Source organism: Ixodes scapularis, unplaced genomic scaffold (assembly GCF_016920785.2).
Source record: "Ixodes scapularis isolate PalLabHiFi unplaced genomic scaffold, ASM1692078v2 PGA_scaffold11__112_contigs__length_91849675, whole genome shotgun sequence".
Taxonomy (NCBI): domain Eukaryota; kingdom Metazoa; phylum Arthropoda; class Arachnida; order Ixodida; family Ixodidae; genus Ixodes; species Ixodes scapularis.
This window is the reverse complement of record NW_024609837.1, coordinates 13,673,213-13,681,443: the sequence shown is the minus strand read 5'-3', so window position 1 is coordinate 13,681,443 and position 8,231 is coordinate 13,673,213.

The following is an 8,231-nucleotide window of genomic DNA, read 5'->3' as shown; positions in this document are numbered from 1 at the left end:
CTATAGAAAAGTAATCATTTATACCTTGCGTAAATTATTCAAGCACCTTAATGGGCTTTTATGACCTGAGTTAGGAAAGAAAACGACCCTTTGCCCCATAGACTCCCAGCAAAATTTAGCAATTAAATGGCGTCCATGTCGCGTGATCGCCGATCTAGCAGTTGCACCCACCCTCACTTGAGCTATGGTGCCTGGATCGCGTCTTTGACTGGTGTGTTTAGCGTCCTATCCCGCCCATACATCAAAAGTGGTCCCGATGTGGCAACAAATGACGCGAGTGTCATGCTGTTGCCTGTCGCGATCCTGGCGGTTGGCCGTAGAAATGCTGGCGAAAAGCACGAGCGAACGCGAGTGTCGCTGTCGTCACGGCGTCCCTTTAGGCATCCCAGGCGTCCCAACTCCGGCTGCTCTAGCTTCCGTGAACTGTCACAGTGGAAAGCGACCTGCAGCAGAACAGGCATCTGCTACAGACACCACAGCTGTTGGGACGCCGCCAGGGTCGCGACCGGCGACAGCATGTTTTTTTATGGCGTCATCAGGCGGGAATCAAGGGACCACTTTTTTGGCCGCGGTAAACACACCAGTCGGAGACGCGTTCCAGGCACCATACTTGAGCCTCCCTAGCGCCAAACCGGCAACGAGGCGCTATCTATCGGGTAGCCCTAGCACACTTCTGGTCCGCGTACGAGAAGAATCGCAGGTGGTTTGCGCAAGCAAACACATGGTGGCGCCACAAGTGGCTTTCCGGGTAAATTGGACGCGCCGCTTTGCTCACGCGCCTCTTTCGAACTGATTATTATGAATACCCTAGCCGCAAGCAGCTTGGAAGCATAGAGTGTTATTGTCCGGAAGTTGCAAACTGGATGGCGTGGGTAATAAAATAATGAACATTACACCCACAACCAGGTGTAATAAACATTTTAAATCAAGATATAACACGCTGTCAAAACAAGTTTAAAATGTGATTTTAATATCGGGTTATGAACGTGTTAGGAGATCGTTTTCTTATACAGTCACAAGGTGAGAACGGGAGGGTGCGAAGGTAGGGAAGCCCGCCTCTAGCGCAAGCTTCCTACCTTCGACAAGACTTTATTAACACGCACAACAGGATCCGAGGCTCTGGTAACCCATTTAAAATCCTGTGCTGTTTATACACCTGCTAAATGTATTGTAGCAATTAAGCTCAAATAATTTTCACTCCCAGTGATATATATTTTTATGCCAAAAATGTTATTAAATGTGTCGAAGTTGAAAACATACAAATTGTCTGTAGCAGAACTCAATGCATCAAATGGAAATAGGAAAGAGTAAATCTTTCTCGGGTTATTGTTTCCCGTCAGCGCTTACTTTTATCGACGGGGTCCTACAAATTTTTTTTTTTTTTTAATATTATGTTCATTTTCGGCCGTTGTGAGTTGTAGGCTTTTGCCTTGTGTGACTGTCTTTGCTAAACAAACAAAGAAAAAAATCCATAACAACCCTTTCGCATTGAGACAGCGATTTGGAAATAATTACACCATCTTTTATTTAAACTTTTAACGAGCAATTTTTCTTACAATATTTTGCCACCAATAAGAGAAACAGAACGGAGCATGCTCGTCGGTTCACCTGCAAGAGCGACGGTCGCTTCCCGCAATGCTTGGATAGAAAATTGCGTACCATTGCGATTCACACGATCGCCAGCGACCTCGGCGCTTCCCCGTGCCCCGTTGTTCTGCAGCGCCATGAGTTGCGGAGTGAATTTTACCACTGTGTGAAATGCGGGACATTTTGATGATTTGAGAATTCCTTGCGAGACCCGGGACACTAGCCCTCAATGCGGGACAGTCCCGCGATTCGCGGGACGGGTGGTCACCCTACTGCCGCGATGCATCCAGGGAACTTTAGTCTTTTTGCACGAGCAGCGGCCTCGCTGGAGCTCTGCGCGTGCAGAGCATGACACGGCATGATCCATATCGTTCAAAGTTAGGGCGGCGACATGCCTGCGCCGAATGCTCGGTGCGATTGGTCTATTCGATTATCTTTGTGTCCTCAACTCTGTGTTGGTCAGAAAGAAGGCATCGCATCGCTGCCAGGATGTACGCAGTGTTTCGAGTCGGCCCGAGCGTGCATCGGAACTATGGTGCCCCCCAGGATTCCCCGAGCCGCGCGGTGCAGTATGGGGTCGCCGAGGGGCCTTGTGGGACTTTTGAAAACGGCTATTCGCCTCGACGCGCGCGAGTCAAGCTTCACCGCCTTGCTCCGACGTGATCGGAGAAGCCGCTGGAGCGGGGAAGCATTTCGGACGGCTCAATGGGGTCGATTTCTATCTTTAGAGGACAGGGCTGAAACAATGCGTCGACCTATATTGAAGCGAATGGGAAAACTGCTAGAGTTAAAATAGACTCGCTTAATTCTCTTATGCAAAAGAAAATCACGCAAAAGTGTGGTGTTCTGTGCACGACAAAGTCTTATTGATTTAGTTTGAATAACGGGCAAGGGCTTCGCAGACCTCCAAAAAATGCCTCCGCTGACCCTTCTTTGTAAAGGAAGGGTTTAGGAAATCCGTCATTTTTTTTTAAACAATGTTCAGAGCGCAACACCTAAGCCGTAGTCACGTCTGAAGTATGTTTAAAGCACAATTACTTCGTTCCTCCACATGCATGCTTATACATAAAGGGAAGAAACACGTCTCAGAAAGTGACCGCAAACTGTCTTTTGTATGATGTAACAGCAGTGCTGCTTTAGCAGTACAATTTGGTTCTTTTCATGGCCTGTAAAACGTGTAAAACATGAAAAGCGCCGCCGTCGTGTTCGCGTTAACAGTGACGGGCAGTGCACACGTCAACACGCTCGTCAAAATATTCACGTGCACCCAAATTGTTATCCAGGTACAAAACTTTCTGTATTTCTATGTGCTCATACATTTGCACGACAGTAATTTCTCATTTTGTTCTCTTTCCAATAACCTTTGATACTTTCTATATTTTATAGACCTTGCGCCTAACAAAAGGGAGACGCATTTATCTACTGGCAGTGTTGTTGGCTCACTTTTTTTTTATTGAAAACGTATTGTTTTAAGTTTTTCAACAAAACGCACACTTGGCGCCTTGACCCCATTTTTTTCCGGCGACGACCGGCGTGACGTCACATGCGCGGACGCGTCACGCGAATCTGGTTGGCCAATCACGGCGCATTTGACAGCTAGCCAATCACGACGCATTCGACAAATGTTGGGCCCTTTTCGTATCGAATCGTACCCTGAGCAACGTACGTCATTCGCTGGGATCCTTTCATTGTTCGCCGTTATTGGCTGTCTCCGTATTCTACAGGAACTATACTGACAGCTTTAAGAAACGCAGGCGCGGGGCTCGTGTTCACGCTTTTCGCTTCGTGATTGGTTCCTCGGTGTTCTAATCGGCTAATGCCGCTACCTGATTGGCCGACGAGCGATAATGAGATGCTCGCGGTATTCACCACGTGAGCGGAGTAATGCGAAGCGCCAGAATTCGTCTGCTTCTTTTGCAGTGGTTGTGGTGACGTCAGAACGCCGAGCTGTGATTGGCTCTAATCGAAGGATAGTGGGTAGACCTCAAAGCACTCTGATTGGCTCTGATTGATGATGGTGGATAGACCTCAGTCCTTCAATCAGAGCCAATGAGAGCTCGGCGTTCTGACGTCACCACAACCCCAGCAAAAGAAGCAGACGAGCATGCGCCCCCCTATATATAGCTACCAGGGGCCCTAAACTCGTCGAACACAAAGTTAGAGGCCAAAGTTCGTGGAGCACGCCGATTGGACGTCGGCGAAAAAAGCGCGAAGTCATCGTCATGATAGGCCAATCGGTGCGCTCCGTCAACTTCGGCCCGAACTTCGTGCTCGACGAGTTTAGAGCCCCAAGTGTACACTTGTACATTGCATGAAGCATAAGGTTACGTCATCGTGTATCCTACTTAGAAAGCGCCCTCTACGCTCCGCTCGTTGGCATTTAAGCCTCGAGGGCCCTATGCGGAGGCGATAACAGGCGCGGCTCGCATGCTCGCGCCTCGCCGAGTCAACAGTCGCCTATAAGCCCGCCGGAATGATCTGCTCGAGTAAGATTGCAGCTAAGTCAGCTCCGTGCTAGCGGCTCGTCGGAAAAGTGGTGCAACCATATCCGAGCGCTTCGTATGTGCGTAGAATGTCGAAAAATAATTGGGCACATCAAACGACAACATCGACTTAGGTGCGGGCAGCGGGAGAGAGAGGGGGGGTGTAAGATTGTAATTTTTAACTGAATTCAGTTATCTTCTATCATTTATGGTAACTCCGACGCTACCTAGAAAACAAGGTGTGCGGGTGACGTCATTGTTGGTGAACTATCGACCTGCCCCAAGCGGAGACGACGCTGAAGCAACGCGGCAGATGGGGCAGACGCGTCCGTCTTGGCGTCGCCAAGGGCTATAGCGTCGCTTTCGTTGTGAGACGCTACGAGACGCGCGGCTGTCGGCGACGCTGACGCAAGGGCGGCGCTCTGTGAAAAGCTTTCGAGTGAAAGGAAGGCTGGGGAGGAGCAAGCAGACGGAATCCTGGAGAGGGGGAAACCTCATCCTCTCTTTAGCGTTCCGCCTGCTTCCTCGTCCCCAGCCTTCCTTTCCCTCGAAAACATTTTGTTTGGGCGCGGGGAGAGAGGTTGGTCACGTAGCCGTAGGTAAGCGCTACCAAACACAAGGATGTGAAAGTAGCCAGACAAAGGCGTACAGCTAACTTTTATTTGAAAACTAAACTAAAATATCGTAGACACCTCAACAAAAATTTACAGTTCTTTTGTTTGTTTTCTTACCGTAAAAAACAAATTACGCAAGGCCGAACGGCAATTCTCCGTCCTAAAAATAGCGCAGATGCCGAAGTTTCAGCACGAATCGATATCTGATTCAAAGGTTATAAGTTATTTTCTCGAAATTTCAATGGGAAAATTAGTTCCATTTTTGTCACCGAGCTCCGTCGGCCACGCCATTTTCCCCATTGAAATTTACAGAAAATAACCTATAAACTTAACAAAGAAGAAGACTCATCTGCCGATAAAGACAGTGACGTGTCACTTATACACTCATCGCCCCTTGCTTTGATTTCGAAAGCGTCATGAAGCGCTCTCGAAAGCCTCATCTGGATACCTAGCCTGCTTTCGCTAAATGGCGGCGCACGTGACATGGGCAACGACTGCAGTGAATGGCAAGGTGTCCTGACGGGGTGGCTTGAGTGGCCGCAGCATTCTCGCGCACGCGATTGAAGCAGCTGCCTGTTTTCCTCTTCATAAGAATAGCCGCGCGACAAGGAAATTTCGCACAACTCCCGTAGTGCACTCTGTGCATATGTTCTGGTACCTGGTTTTGAGAGGATCTGCAGAATCACTGGGATTGTTGATCTTACGGCACAACCGCGGCAGCTTATTTGGTGCAGTGAAAACCACGGGTATACAGCGTATCAAGTGGCCACTTTCTGAAGGTTATTCGTGACGGTATGCGTATACGGTATTAAAACCGGCCTCACCGTATTCCTGTCGCATGGGTTGCCTCTGTGTCCCTTTAATTTTCCTCACCAGGCTTTCTTCCAACTTCACCAGAGTGCCTTGAGGAAAACCCACTCTCTCCGGCCGCGACCTGCTTCTTGAAACTTTCGTGGGCAGAAGTCAAGAAGTCTAGAGGCGGCTCTTTCGAAACTTTCGTGGGCAAAAGTCTAGAAGACTCAAGAAGTCTAGAGGCGTTGAGAGCCGCCTCTAGACAGATCGAGGCAATGCTCCTTTTTACCTTTTTTTTCAGCAAATATGATCCAATCGTCTTTTTCTTGGCTCCTTATGCGTGAATTTTAAGCCATCTACAGCATGACCCGAACACTTCCAACACCTCCGTCACGGCACTGTAGTTAGCGTGCCAGCCTGTTTACTCAGAATGAGGAAATCATTTACATATGTGAACACTTTAAGCCTGTTCGAATCCTGCAGTTTTCTGGGATGGCTCTTTCGCGCACATAGAAAAATGTTGCACAAAACAGGAGCCAGACAAGGGCCGACGCAGATGCCCCTTTTGCACAAAGTGATCCCCTTCAAAAGAAACAAAAGAAACAAATGCGGGCTTTAAGTGAAACGAGAAAATTTTCGACGCTAATACCACAGGAGCTTCGGAACGGAAGAATACCTTCATGTTCAATGCACTTTCTGAAAGACAAAAACAGGGGTTCGTAAAGCACCGAGTAAACAAAAAAATAATAAAAAAAATAAAATAAAAGGTCTTTAACGTCGACAGAGAATACACTTCCCATTCCCTGCACACGCTCTGCATCAACAAATCGATGATGCGTCCAAAGCTTTACACGATGAACGGAACGCGGAACTCGAGAACGGTCAAACGCTTACATGGAATGCTACCGACCGTGAAACTGCCAAGCATTCCTCCCGGTAACAGTGACCCAGAAGGGGACCCCAATTTTACGAGATTTTGCGGTGAAGAAAATGTCCAGTTGCAGTTTCTTGCTGGCTTGCAAGAAGGTATTGGTAGTAATGGGCCCGATTCACACTAAAACGAGAAACAGGAATGACCAACACCGACAAAACTCAAACAGGTGCAACATGCACGCGACGGTACCTTTAGTATAGCTTGCGGTCTCTCAGCGCCAAAGCACGAGCGATTGCAATCCATGCCAAAGATACCTTCGCGTGCATGCGTGCCGCACACGTGTTTTGGACTTGTCGGTGTCGGTTGTTTCTGTTTGTCGCTCTAGTGGGACTAGGGCACAGGGCCGTACCCAGAAAAAAATTTCGGGGGGGGGGGGGGGGGGGGGGGTTTTCGGGGACAACGCCGACCATTTTGAAAGTGTCTATTGTCTTATTTTCGCCTATGAATCATGTACATCGGTGGCATATAATGGGGAGTTACAGCAAACCGGAGAACCGGTCCCGGTTTGGTACCCGGTAGCCGACCGGCGCCACTGCGCGTGCGCAGAGGTGGAGATGAAAATCGGCTGGCTGCCAGTGCACCGACCAGGGCCGTACCCAGAAAAAAATTTCGGGGGGGGGGGGGGGGGGGGGGGTCAGAACCCCCTATCCCCCCCCCCCCCCCCCCCCCCCCCCCCCTGTTTACGGCCCTGCTAGGGCATAAGTGTGTACGAAACGAGGGTGGTCCGGTATAGATGAGTATGGTAGCGCAACGAACCGCTCGGTGCACGAGGATTGAAAGCCCGCAATCCTGACCTCGATCCCGCCTTTTTTTTAATGCGAAAGCAATAATTATCTCATGAAGCGGAGCCAGCGGCGTCTGTAACCGCGAAAGAACGCGAAAGAAATGCCGCTTCTCCCATTGGCTCAGCGAAACGGCTCCTAGATAGCCATTGGCAGCCGCTTCACGAGAGCGCGCGCTCGGCCGTTGCTCTCCTGTCAGGCGTTGCCGGGGGAGGGTTGCTGTTGACGCTTCTGCTTCTCTCGGCGCCGAGGAACATGGCGGCGCCTGAGGCATCTATATCTTCGGCGGCCGCAACCTCGGCGGTAGCGAAACGTGGCCGTCCACGTCAGTACACCCCAGAGGAACTAAGGGAGCGGAACAACGACGTTCATGTATTTCGCATTCACAACTCATAAGAAATGCTCGTGTCCTCGGAACTTTTTTAACAAATGTGGATGAGTTTTCGTTTCTTTATTGTATCTAAGTTGTACCTAAGGTCAGTCGTATCTAGGTTCACTGACACTATATACTCGTCACATGAGGAAAACATAAAGTTTTACGTATTGTTCGTGAGCTGCTTGAAGTATAGTTCTTGAACTACGTGTTTGGTTGTGGAAGGGAGTAATGGATGCCTTTAGCGTTTGAAGCGCGTACGTCTTCATGAGATAACATAAAACTCATCTAAGCATTAATTCAACGCGCGAAGGAGAAAATTAGTAACGTTCCGCAAAAAACCTGACTTTTTCTTTTTTTTTAGTATGCGTGCGCAGAAACCAAATTCGGAAGGAGTGAAGCGTCTACGCATGCGCAGTACCAACAGCAGCGCCACCGCAGGAGCGTGACGTCAGTGGGTTGAGAGAGCCAATCAAGTGGCGCCAAAAGTGCATTCTAAAGCCGGGGTTTCTTCATTCAACATACAAAAGACAGTCACCAGACACAAAGTCACCGCAATATCCGTGGTTCGAATGCCGGCACGGCCCAAGTTTTTCTCCTTAAACTCATTACCATGCGGCATTCGAAGCACGGATCTCGTGGTTACTCGCGTTCGAATATCTATGC